At 43.6% G+C, this 13,455-nt stretch overlaps 1 protein-coding gene across 1 annotated transcript in view; it reads right to left on the bottom strand.

Annotated features, from left to right (window-relative positions):
- The window catches only part of LOC126299413 (uncharacterized), a 376,709-nt gene that overhangs the window by 145,173 nt on the left and 218,081 nt on the right, over window positions 1-13,455 (bottom strand). The window lies entirely within an intron of this gene.

Below are 13,455 nucleotides of genomic sequence, written 5' to 3'. Positions count from 1 at the left end.
GTATTATATCAGCAGTACTGCCGTAATACACATACCCGTATAGCTCGCGTGTTAGCATGCCGCTTCCGTTCCGTCTGTCGGATAACAAGTGCTGGTGTGCCGGCTAGCCTGGATGTGGCCTTTAGGTGTTTTCCCACATCCGACTACGTGAATACTGGACTGTTAACCAAGCCCCGCCTCAGTTACTAGATTCGTAAAAATTTGGAAAGCGTTCGCACACTTGCTCATGGATAACACAGACAGTTGGAGTACAAAAATTCTCTCCTGGAGCTAAAGGGGGTGACTATGAAAAGGGTATCTGGACATACTCTAACATTAACAAAGCTAAATCCGCTGATAACGATGCCGACGCCGTGGAGGTACGGGATAAAGGCAAAAGAGGAACAGGAATACTGTCATAATATACTTTTGAACGTTAAAGCGAAGTCTAATCCGTTCCAGTAATCGCAGAACAGGTACCAAATACATGTTTCGCTGTATTTTAAAGCAATTATTTTTCGAAATTTTTATTCACAAGTGGGAAAACCGTGAACAAATAGAGCTTCGGCAAGCGTGATTTTCACAAGGGCAGCGCTGCTCCCACATGAGACAGCGTAAAGGTATGAGGACGGGACGTGAGTCGTGCTTGGGCAACTCAGACTGTAGAGCACTTGCCCGCGAAAGGCAAAGGTCCCGAGTTCGATTCTCGGTCCGGCACACAGTTTTTACCTGCCAGGAAGTTTCATATCAGCACACACTCCGCTGCAGAGTGAAAATCTCATTCTGGATACATGGGAATGGTTTGACATACTTCACGTTAGACTATAGCGCCAATTTGGTGGTCTGTTATTTTCCACGGACAATGAAAATGAAGCTGGAAACTGAAAGTAATAAATGTAACGATAAGAGAATAGGCAGATGGGACCGATGATGTAATGCGGGCCGGTTACGGCTGACACAGCGTTGAGGCACGACGCCGTACGGCACCTGACACACCGTAACCGCAACGAACCTGTTCTGGCACGTTTAAATAATGACCGTTCGGCCAGGCTGGGCGTACGTCAAAGGAGCGAGTCATCCGCTCTTCAACTGTTACACAATCGCCTACGCTGTCTCACCCTGATAGGAGCGTTTGCCAAGGAATCCAGCCGCTGCCTGATGGACGGAGGGTCGAACTGAGGCCCTATTAGCCACCGATCCACTGGGGCGCCCCGTACCGCCAGTCCAGGGTTCGCTCCCTAGACGTCACTTGCCGTGGCCGGGAGATATTCTACGTTCCGCACTCACTGGGCCGTACCAGGCCTGACACTGCTCGGCCACTACTGGGACCGTTGAGTACGCAAGCTGGTGTCACTCCTCGATAGTGCTAATTGTAGCAGTGGTCAGAATCTTACTTCACTACGGGCCATTAAAATTGCTACACCACGAGGATGACGTGCTACAGACGCGAAATTTAACCGACAGGAAGAAGATGCTGTGATATGCAAATGATAAGCTTTTCAGAGCATTCAAACAAGGTTGGCTCCGGTGGCGTTACTTACAACGTGCTGGCATGAGGAGCTCGCATTGGTCGAGATCCAATGACTGTTAGCAGAATGCGGAATCGGTGGGTTTAGGAGGGTAATACGGAACGCCGTGCTGAATCCCAACGGCATCGTATCACTAGCAGTTGAGAAGACTGGCATCTTATCCGCATGGCTGTAACGGATCGTGCAACCACGTCTCGATCCCTGAGACAACAGATGGGGACGTTAGCAAGACAACAACCATCTGCACGAACAGTTCGGCGACGTTTGTAGCAGCATGGACTATCAGCTGGGAGACCATGGCTGCGGTTACCCTAGACGCTGCATCACAGACAGGAGCACCTGCGATGGTGTACTCAACGACGAACCTGGGTGCACGAATAGCAAAAGTTATTTTTTCGGATGAATCCAGGTTCTGTTTACAGCATCATGATGGTCGCATCCGTGTTTGGCGACATGGCGGTGAACGCACATTGGAAGCGTGATACTGGCGTATCATCTGGCGTGATGGTACGGGGTGCTATTGGTTACACGTCTCGGTCACCTCTTGTTCGCATTGACGGCACTTTGAACAGTGGACGTTACATTTCAGATGTGTTACGACCCGTGGCTCTACCCTTCATTCGATCCATGCGAAACCGTAAATTTCAGCAGGATAATGCACGACCGCATGTTGCATGTCCTGTACGAGCCTTTTTGGATACAGAAAATGTTCGTCTGCTGCCCTGGCCAGCACATTCTCCAGATCTCTCACCAATTGAAAACGTCTGGTCAATGGTGGACGAGCAACTGGCTCGTCACAATACGACAGTCACTACTCTTGATGAACTGTGGTATCGTGTTGAAGTTGCATGAGCAGCTGTACCTATACGAGCCATCCAAGCTCAACGCCCAGCCGTGTCAAGGCCGTTATTACCCAAGAGGTGGTTGTTCTGGGTACTGATTTCTCAGGATCTGTGCACCCAAATTGCGTGAAAATGTAATCACATGTCAGTTCTAGTATAATATATTTGTCCAATGAATACCCGTTTATCATCTGCATTTCTTCTCGGTGTAGCTATTTTAATGGTCAGTAGTGTAAAACGCTTTACTGGAGGTGTCCGCGGGTCGAGGCCCTCCTTCCAGCAGCACCTGATGTGGGTCTGAGTTGTGCTACGAACTGAACGAGCCTTGGAGGCCCAAAAGATGTCGACTGGCCGCCGTGTCATCCTCTATCTCCCGGCCTAACGCGGATGTGGTACGGGGGTATGTGGCCAGCACACAGCACTCCCGGCCATTTTGCAGGCTTTCCACACCATGGAGCGGCTAATACTCAGTCGTGTAGCTCCTCAATTAGCATCAGGAGGCTGAATGCACCCAGTACCAGTCCTCGTAGCAAGGAAAAATCCTTGGCAGCACTGGGAATGGATCCTGGATCCTTCGCATGGCATCCATCAGCACTGATTACTGTTACGGAGAGGGACTGTACCACAAACTACTAGATGTTATAAAGCAATCAACCAGCTTCTGAGCGGCTTCTAACTAACACCAACCCACCATCTTCCACCAGAGCATATCCACTTCTTCAGCATAAACGATGCATTACTATAAGCTAAATGTATGATTAAACATCATATTGTTGCCAATAATTGATAGCAAACACTGATGAACGTTACATCCTAATGGCCCCATGGGATCGGTCTTGTATTCTATAGAGATTTCATAATGGTTTTATAAACATTTGGTGGGGTGAGGATGGAACATAAACCTAGGATGCACAGGACCAAACTCTGATGACCACTAAATTATCGTACAGATTAATTTAAAACAGGGACACTGTTGGGCAACGGAAAACATCTTATTTAAATGAATATTAGAATTGGTGGTCCAATTAAGCGTGAAACCAATGGCTGCTACACCACTCACATAGACACATTAATGGGAGGAGTTATCAATGAAAACAAATAGTCACGATAACATTTAGATTTATTATCTTTAACCATGACAATTACCCATTGATATCCATAAAGAACCATGACAGACAAGGGATTATAACTCTAAAGTATAATCTTGACACATATCGATGAAGTGAATGAAACACAAGTTACGTTGATAATTCGCGAACGCGGCCAGTGACTGCAAAAACATTTAATTAGATATAGAAAGTACATGGAAGGAGAGAAGCGAACACCATTAGATTGCCAAAATGTGCATTGAGAGCAAAAAGTAGTATACGTGAATTTAAATCTGTGCGCTTGGCTGCTGAAAGGAGCGTGTTAACTTAGCGTCCTGACGACGCTCGCACTTTCAACGATGGTCCGGCTTACCACAACACGCAGAGCATGCGTGAAGTAAGCGGCGGCAGCAGCGGATGGAGAAGATAATTTCAGCCTTATCTCTATACTTAGTGCTTAAGTAGAGACATCTTTCTACAGTATTTGAAGTCAGTATAAAGGTAGGGCTCCCACGAAAGTAATAGTACAATCACCAACCACACATGTAACGGATTTATTATGAAAATAGTAGATACACACAAGACATAAACAATCGTCACGGAATGGTATAGTTTCTTTCATAACACGAGTAACAAAACAACGCGTTTGAAGTTCCTGGATGGAAACTGGTATAAAGGTCCTCACTGCCCTGTTGTGCTGTTGCATTGTTAGTACTTTTCACACTCTCCGTTCCTCTCAGTTACCTCGAAAATTATCTTAGACATTAATTTTGTTAAGGTTTGTAGTTTTTGCGATGAAATTTTCACCCACTCTTATCGTATCGCTCTTTCCAGGCTATATATGGCCTCAAATTGCCTCCCATTACGATAGGCACGTCTTGCAAGCATTCCCCAAAGGTTTTCTATGTGGTTTGTACCTCGGCTACATGCAAACCAGGGCAAGACATCGATATCTTCATCTTCAAACTACGTTTTGGTTGTAACAGAAACCTACACAGACACAGTATCTTCCTGAAACACTAGACTTTAGTCTCATAGGTCCTCATGCATTCTAATTAGCTCTTGTAAATGTTAAAGTCCATTCTAGTGTTCCCCCAAGCAATGTGTGATTTACCTTTAGTGCAAAAGGCTCCCCAAATCATAAAACTTTCACCACCAAAATTTCTGATCATTGTTACTTGTTATTACAGTATGTTCTCATATCATACCAGTAATATTGAAATCCATCCGGCCCATCTAAATTAAACTTACTCTCATCACTGAAGGTCACTTTATCCCATTCTGAAGTCCATTACAGATGTTTCTCAGCTGGGTATTAGAGCAGGTTTCTGCAGTCGTTTTTGAGTGCAAGATGCTTGTGATGTGACAAAATTCGTTGTACTCGTCTGGCATTTGCCAGGGACAGTAAATCAGCAACAAGTTGAGAATGATAACGGTTTGTGGTATTTATTTCCGCAAAAGTATCCGTTTCGATGCATCAGATATTTTTCTACTTTGACAATATTCCTCCCCCCATGAACCATGGACCTTGCCGTTGGTGGGGAGGCTTGCGTGCCTCAGCGATACAGATGGCCGTACCGTAGGTACAACCACAACGGAGGGGTATCTGTTGAGAGGCCAGACAAACGTGTGGTTCCTGAAGAGGGGCAGCAGCCTTTTCAGTAGTTGCAGGGGCAACAGTCTGGATGATTGACTGATCTGGCCTTGCAACATTAACCAAAACGGCCTTGCTGTGCTGGTACTGCGAACGGCTGAAAGCAAGGGGAAACTACAGCCGTAATTTTTCCCGAGGACATGCAGCTTTACTGTATGATTAAATGATGATGGCATCCTCTTGGGTAAAATATTCCGGAGGTAAAATAGTCCCCCATTCGGATCTCCGGGCGGGGACTACTCAGGAGGATGTCGTTATCAGGAGAAAGAAAACTGGCGTTCTACGGATCGGAGCGTGGAATGTCAGATCCCTTAATCGGGCAGGTAGGTTAGAAAATTTAAAAAGGGAAATGGATAGGTTAAAGTTAGATATAGTGGGAATTAGTGAAGTTCGGTGGCAGGAGGAACAAGACTTCTGGTCAGGTGACTACAGGGTTATAAACACAAAATCAAATAGGGGTAATGCAGGAGTAGGTTTAATAATGAATAGGAAAATACGAATGCGGGTAAGCTACTACAAACAGCATAGTGAACGCATTATTGTGGCCAAGATAAATACGAAGCCCACACCTACTACAGTAGTACAAGTTTATATGCCAACTAGCTCTGCAGATGACGAAGAAATTGAAGAAATGTACGATGAAATAAAAGAAATTATTCAGTTAGTGAAGGGAGACGAAAATTTAATAGTAATGGGTGACTGGAATTCGAGTGTAGGAAAAGGGAGAGAAGGAAACATAGTAGGTGAATATGGATTGGGGCTAAGAAATGAAAGAGGAAGCCGCCTGGTAGAATTTTGCACAGAGCACAACTTAATCATAGCTAACACTTGGTTTAAGAATCATGAAAGAAGGTTGTATACGTGGAAGAACCCTGGAGATACTAAAAGGTATCAGATAGATTATATAATGGTAAGACAGAGATTTAGGAACCAGGTTTGAAGTTGTAAGACATTTCCAGGGGCAGATGTGGACTCTGACCACAATCTATTGGTTATGACCTGTAGATTAAAACTGAAGAAACTGCAAAAATGTGGGAAATTAAGGAGATGGGACCTGGATAAACTGAAAGAACCAGAGGTTGTACAGAGTTTCAGGGAGAGCATAAGGGAACAATTGACAGGAATAGGGGAAAAAAATACAGTAGAAGAAGAATGGGTAGCTCTGAGGGATGTAGTAGTGAAGGCAGCAGAGGATAAAGTAGGTACAAAGACGAGGGCTGCTAGAAATCCTTGGGTAACAGAAGAAATATTGAATTTAATTGATGAAAGGAGAAAATATAAAAATGCAGTAAATGAAGCAGGCAAAAAGGAATACAAACGTCTCAAAAATGAGATCGACAGGAAGTGCAAAATGGCTAAACAGGGATGGCTAGAGGACAAATGTAAGGATGTAGAAGCTTATCTCACTAGGGGTAAGATAGATACTGCCTACAGGAAAATTAAAGAGACCTTTGGAGAGAAGAGAACCACGTGTATGAATATCAAGAGCTCAGATGGCAGCCCAGTTCTAAGCAAAGAAGGGAAGGCAGAAAGGTGGAAGGAGTATATAGAAGGTTTATACAAGGGCGATGTACTTGAGGACAATATTATGGAAATGGAAGAGGATGTAGATGAAGACGAAATGGGAGATACGATACTGCGTGAAGAGTTTGACAGAGCATTGAAAGACCTGAGTCGAAACGAGGCCCCCGGAGTAGAAAACATTCCATTAGAACTACTGACGGCCTTGGTACAACCAGTCCTGACAAAACTCTACCAGCTGGTGAGCAAGATGTATGAGACAGGCGAAATACCCTCAGACTTCAAGAAGAATATAATAATTCCAATCCCAAAGAAAGCAGGTGCTGACAGATGTGAAAATTACCGAACTATGAGTTTAATAAGCCACGGCTGCAAAATACTAACGCGAATTCTTTACAGACGAATGGAAAAACTGGTAGATGCAGACCTCGGGGAGGATCAGTTTGGATTCCGTCGAAATGTTGGAACACGTGAGGCAATACTGACCTTACGACTTATCTTAAAAGAAAGATTAAGAAAAGGCAAACCTACGTTTCTAGCATTTGTAGACTTAGAGAAAGCTTTTGACAATGTTGACTGGAGTACTCTTTTTCAAATTCTAAAGGTGGCAGGGGTAAAATACAGGGAGCGAAAGGCTGTTTATAATTTGTACAGAAACCAGATGGCAGTAATAAGAGTCGAGGGGCATGAAAGGGAAGCAGTGGTTGGGAAAGGAGTGAGACAGGGTTGTAGCCTCTCCCCGATGTTATTCAATCTGTATATTGAGCAAGCAGTAAAGGAAACAAAAGAAAAATTTGGAGTAGGTATTAAAATTCATGGAGACGAAGTAAAAACCTTGAGGTTCGCCGATGACATTGTAATTCTGTCAGAGACGGCAAAGGACTTGGAAGAGCAGTTGAACGGAATGGACAGTGTCTTGAAAGGAGGATATAAGATGAACATTAACAAAAGCAAAACGAGGATAATGCAATGTAGTCAAATTAAATCGGGTGATGCTGAGGGAATTAGATTAGGAAATGAGACACTTAAAGTAGTAAAGGAGTTTTGCTATTTAGGAAGTAAAATAACTGATGATGGTCGAAGTAGAGAGGATATAAAATGTAGACTGGCAATGGCAAGGAAAGCGTTTCTGAAGAAGAGAAATTTGTTAACATCGAATATAGATTTATGTATCAGGAAGTCGTTTCTGAAAGTATTTGTTTGGAGTGTAGCCATGTATGGAAGTGAAACATGGACGATAACTAGTTTGGACAAGAAGAGAATAGAAGCTTTCGAAATGTGGTGCTACAGAAGAATACTGAAGATAAGGTGGATAGATCACGTAACTAATGAGGAGGTATTGAATAGGATTGGGGAGAAGAGAAGTTTGTGGCACAGCTTGACTAGAAGAAGGGATCGGTTGGTAGGACATGTTTTGAGGCATCAAGGGATCACAAATTTAGCATTGGAGGGCAGCGTGGAGGGTAAAAATCGTAGAGGGAGACCGAGAGATGAGTACACTAAGCAGATTCAGAAGGATGTAGGTTGCAGTAGGTACTGGGGGATGAAGCAGCTTGCACAGGATAGAGTAGCATGGAGAGCTGCATCAAACCAGTCTCAGGACTGAAGACAACAACAACAACATTGACAATATTTTCCGTTCTGTCCATACCATACTCCCAATGTAACGAAATCGTCATTCACTGTATCTTAATGGCTCAACTTCTTGGCGTATGACGATAGAATTCCATTTCCTTGTACATACCGACTTCTGGTTTTTCATCACGTAATAACTGTTTTCCGCGTGGCATTGTCAGAATTTGGTTTATGTGCACAACAAGCTCTCACAAATTACGTCTGTTTCCCTTTTGCAGTAAACACACGTACGTCCACACTAATACCACACAGAGCCGACTGCCTTTATATTGAGTTCCACCGTCTACCACCTGATTCGTTGATGTCTTGTTACATACTGTACTACTGACGTCAAATGCGATACCATTTGCCTTAATCTGTCGGCATACTGGATCTCATACTATTATATATATATACTCTGTGCACAGTGTTAATTTTGCTAAAAATAGCAATGCCTTTATACTGATTTCCATTACTGTAGTGGCAACAAAGCTCCTAATTTTCTGAAGAAGTGAAGTCATTGTTTGCAGAAGCCTACAGCCAAGTGTTTACTCACCAAAACCTTAAAGTGAAGTGTCCTCTTCCAAATCCTACAGTGAAGTCTTCTCCTTCTGTTTGCTCTGGAACTTCGCTGGTTTTTTTTTTTTTTTTTTTTGTTCCGTCAAAGCAAGAGCTCACTGGCCAGTGGTGGCGAAGATTCCAAGCGCCGACCAGTCACACCTAAGTGATGGTGTTAAACAAGCTCTCACACATATACACATCGACAGAGTGTGAGCTCTTCCGAAATTAACAGTATGACCCCATCAAAAAGTTGGATTCTGAAAGTTTAAACCTAACGTTCTGACGCGTCATAACGAGAATTCACACGGCTTCAAGAAAACGACACCTGAATAGAGGTCTCTACATCTACATGGATACTCTGCAAATCACAGTTAAGTACCTCGGTCGTAGGTTCGAATCCTGCCTCGGGCATGGATGTGTGTGTTGTTCTTGGGTTAGTTAGGTTTAAGTAGTTCTAAGTTCTAGGGGACTGATGGCCACAGATGTTGAGTCCCATAGTGCTCAGAGCCATAGTTAAGTACCTGGCAAAGGATTCATCGAACCACCTTCAGAATTCTCTACCATTCCAATCCCGTATAGCGCGGAATAAGCGAACACCTACATCTTTCCGTGCGAGGTCAGATTTCCCTTATTTTATTATGGTGATCCTTTCTCCCTATGTAGGTCGGCGTCAACAGAATATTTTCACATTCGGAAAAGATAGGTGGTAACTGAAATTTCGTTAGAAGGTTCCGCGCAACGTAAAACCCCTTTGTTTCAATTTTGTCCACCCCAAATACTGTATAATTTCAGTGACACTCTCTCCTCTATTTCACGATAATACAAAACGTATTGCCCTTCACTGAAGTTTTTCGATGTACTCGATCAATCCTATCTGGTAAGAATCCCATGCAGCCCAGCAGTACACTAAAAGAGGACGGATAAGTGTAGTGTAGGCAGTCTCTTTAGTAGATTTGTTACATTTTCTATGTGCGCTGCCAGTAAAAACGCAATCTTTCGTCATCCTTCCCCGTAACATTTTCTACGTGTTCTTTCCAGTTTAAGTTGTTCATAATTGCATTTAATAGGTATTTGGTTGAATTAACGGCCTATAGATTTGACTAATTCATCGTGTAACCGAAGGTCAAAGTATTACTTTTAGCACTAATGTGTATGACCTCGCACTTTTCGTTATTTAGGGTCAATTGCCAATTTTCGCACCAAACATATCTATTCTAAGTCGTTTTGCAATTTGTTTTGATCTTCTGATGAATTTCCTAGTCGATAAACGACAGCGTCATCTGCAAAAAACCTAAGGCGGCTGCTTACATTGTCTCATAAATCGTTTATATAGATAAGTAACAGCAAAGGCCCTGTAACACTACCTTGGGGAACGCCAGACATCACTTCTGTTTTACTCGATGTCTTTCCGTCAATTAATACGAACTGTGATCTCTCTGACAGGAAATAACGACTCCAGTCACATAATTGCAAAACAGTTCCAAAAGCACGCAATTTTACTACAAGCCTCTTATGTGGTACAGTGTCAAAAGCCTTTCGGAAGTCCAGAAATACGGAAATAATTTTAAATGCCTTTTCAATAGAACTCAACACATCATGCGAGTAAAGAGCTAGTTATGTCTCGCAAGAACGATGTTTTCTAAATCCGTGTTGACCGTGTGTCGATAGACCGTTTTCTTCGAGGTAATTCATAATGTTCGAACAGAATGTGTATTCCAAAATCCTGCTGCATATCGACGTTAATGATACATGCCTGTAATTTAGTGGATTACTCATACTACCTTTCTTGAATATTGGCATGGCCTGTGCAGCTTTCCAGTCTGTGGGTACGGATCTTTTGACTATCGAACGGTTGTATATGATTGTTAAGGGTTGTTAAGTATGGAACTATTGTATCAGCAACCCGGAGCTCCGTAGAGTATGCTGTTTCTAAAATCGAGAATGAGACACTGTGTACTCCGTTCGGTGTGTCAACATGCTCCGAACGGTCATGTCAAGCTCAGACAGCGCGCACATTATTATCTTATGGCAAGAAGCGTTGTTAGCACATTTAAGTTGCCTGCTCAGTACCGGCGTACACCTAATGACGCCATCAGAACATTCAGCCACCACCGTGAGACACAAAATGTTGAAAATATGCCTCGTAATGGTCACCGGGGATGACAGCACTGGCTAATGGTCGCTGCCTAAAACTTATGGCTCATAGGTGTGGCCAGGAGAATGCATCAGAACTGCGCACTGCGTTTTTTGGAGTGTTGTATAGACCCAGCGACCCACACAATACGCGACCATCTCCACACGTTCCATTTGGCCCTTACGGGTCCAATACGAATAGCTGTACAAACACACTCCCACTTTGCCCTTCTTCCATCACAAGAGACATAATGCTTAAAGACGGTGGGCAAGAAAACACCCGGAATGGAAACTGGATCAATGACGTTGGGTTCTCTTCACTGAGGAGTCCGGATTTTTCTGGAGGTTAATGATCCTCGAAGAAGAATGTGGATGTGGCCAAGCACCACTGCACGTGCCAAACATGTAGTCTCAGGTTTTCAGCAGGGAGTTGGGTGAGTCATGTGTAGATCTGGTCTCATGCACTGACGTCCGCATCTTCTCTTTGTTATAGAAGATAATTTGAGAACTGGGAAGTATCAGGACAAGATCCTTCAACATACGAGGGTCACTCCAAAATAAATGCACACTATTTTTTAAAAATACAGTTTTCATTCTTCATGTGTGAAAGTTTTACAGTATGTAGATACATGCTTCCCGCTGGTTTTCAAACTTAGTTCAACCTGTTCCCGTGAGTGGCGCCGTCACAGCATGTCTTCAATATGGCTGCTACACTTGACGTTCGTCAGAAGCAACGTGCTGCCGTAGACTGCCTGTGCTGTGAAAACGAGACAGTGGGAAACATCCACAAGAGGTTGAAAAAGGTTTATGGAGATGCTGCTGTCGATCTCAGTACAGTTAGTCGGTGGGCAAGCAGGTTACGTGATGAAAGCGGGCTCGGCAGTATTGAGGATTGTCCTCGCACCGGCAAGCCTCGTACGGCACACGCTCCAGACAATATGCAGAGAGTTAACGAATTGGTGACTGCTGACAGACGCGTCACAGTGAACGAATTGTCACGCTACGCTGGGATAGGCGAAGGAAGTGTTTGCAGAATACTGAAAGTGTTGCCGTTAAAAAAGGTTTGTGCCAGGTGGATTCCCAGGATGTTGATAGTGGCTCACAAAGAAACAAGAAAAACGGTATGCAACGAACATTTGGAACAGAACGAGAACGGTGGAGATGAATTTCTTGAAAGAATTGTGACAGGTGATGAAACATGGCTCCATCATTTTTCACCATAGATGAAGAGGCAATCAATGGAGTGGCGTCATGCCAACTAACCCAAGAAAAAAAATTCAAAACCACACCTTCTGATGGAAAAGTTATGGCTACGGTGTTTTTCGATTCCAAAGGACTCTTGCTTTTGGACATCATGTCAAGTGGAACCACCATAAATTCTGGTGCATATGTGACGACACTGATGGAACTTCAAGCTCGACTGAGTTGTGTTCGACCGCATCGGCAAAAGCAGGATGTTTTGCTCTTGCAAGACAATGCACAGCTACATGTGAGTCAAAAAACCATAGAAGCGATCACAAAACTCGGATGGACAACACTGAAACACCCACCTTACAGTCCTGACCTGGCTCCATGTGACTATCATCTCTTTGGGAAACTGAAAGACTCTCTTCGTGGAACAAGATTTGAAGATGATGACTCCCTTGTGCACGCTGCCAAACAGTGGCTCCAACAGGTTGGTCCAGAATTTTACCGTGCGGCTATGCAGGCGCTGGTTCCAAGGTGGTGTAAGGCAGTTGAGAGGGATGGAAATTGTGTGGAGAAATGAAAATATTGCTCCTAAAGAATGTATCTACACACTGTAAAACTTTCAAACATGTAGAATAAAAGATGGATTTTAAAAAAAAATAGTGTGAATTTCTTTTGGAGTGACCCTCGTATTCCCCAGCCCTGCAGTCAGCATTTCGACGATAGGTTCCTTTTTCAAGATGATAGTGCATGAGCTCTCAGAGTGCCCATCATGTGAACATCTTCGTCCTGGATTCATGAATCAACTGAATAGAATGGCTGTTAAGAACCCATCTGAGCTTGGTCGGGCCATTTAAACACGCAGCATGTCGTCCCAGAAACCCTCCTCGCACACTGGATGACATCTGCAGGGCCACCGTCGAGGCTTCAGCTTTAACGTCTCGACCATTTCGTGTACAGAACGGAAAGGGAGCATCCGAACAACTTTCTTTCAACGCCATAATAGATGTTACCCATCAGCAAATTTCGATTTTACAGGTATGCAAAGAAATGTATTTACGAACAGACTGTCCTTATTTTAGTAACTTTTTGCTTTTATTTCGCATTAAATTTGTGTTTTTGATTTCATAAGACTTACTCTTTCAATCCCTGTTCACCTTGAATGTAAGCTTTTGGAGATTAAAAATTAAATGTAAATATCGTATGGCATTGTTGGCCACCCATCTGAAAGGGTGTTCTTGTTCCATGCAGTTAGCCCCTTTCCTTGCGAATATGTGAGAGTTTGTATTGTATGTGTATGTGTAGAGTGTAGGTGAGTGAACAGTGTAGTGTTTGTGTCTCGTGGT

The sequence above is a fragment of the Schistocerca gregaria genome, chromosome X (genome assembly GCF_023897955.1).
Source record: "Schistocerca gregaria isolate iqSchGreg1 chromosome X, iqSchGreg1.2, whole genome shotgun sequence".
Lineage (NCBI taxonomy): Eukaryota > Metazoa > Arthropoda > Insecta > Orthoptera > Acrididae > Schistocerca > Schistocerca gregaria.
Note: the sequence above shows the minus strand (reverse complement) of the source record. Positions and strands in the feature narration are given on the sequence as shown.